Consider the following 598-nt stretch of genomic DNA (forward strand, 5'->3'; position numbering starts at 1 on the left):
TGGTGCGACCTGTAAGGAGGGAAAAAGACTCGAATGGTCTCGCCGTCTCGCAGTGAGACATAGGGGGGGGTCGACCCGCAAGCCGAAGGAGCCTGAACCTCCAAGCGCCGGCGCGGGGGCCGGGGCCGGTGGGGGCCCTCCGAAGGCGGGTCTTAAGTTGCATATCGGTCAGTTTGTGTATGGGTGCGATGTGGAGGGGGACATATTCGAAAGTGCGGAGCTCCGCCGTCAGAGGCCGGGTTTTCGCCCGGGGTATCCGCCCCGGGCGCCTCTCGGGCGGCCTTCCCAACTGCCGTCGACCGCCCGGAGGGGGAAACAGAAAATATTCGAAAGTGCGGAGCTCCGCCGTCAGAGGCCGGGTTTTCGCACGGGGTATCCGCCCCGGGCGCCTCTCGGGCGGCCTTCCCAACTGCCGTCGACCGCCCGGAGGGGGAAACAGAAAATGTTCGAAAGTGCGGAGCTCCGCCGTCAGAGGCCGGGTTTTCGCACGGGGTATCCGCCCCGGGCGCCTCTCGGGCGGCCTTCCCAACTGCCGTCGACCGCCCGGAGGGGGAAACAGAAAATATTCGAAAGTGCGGAGCTCCGCCGTCAGAGGCCG

This window comes from Hippocampus guttulatus, unplaced genomic scaffold (assembly GCF_054856545.1).
Source record: "Hippocampus guttulatus isolate MCC_2025c unplaced genomic scaffold, RoL_Hgut_1.0 HiC_scaffold_34, whole genome shotgun sequence".
NCBI classification, from domain to species: Eukaryota; Metazoa; Chordata; class Actinopteri; order Syngnathiformes; family Syngnathidae; genus Hippocampus; species Hippocampus guttulatus.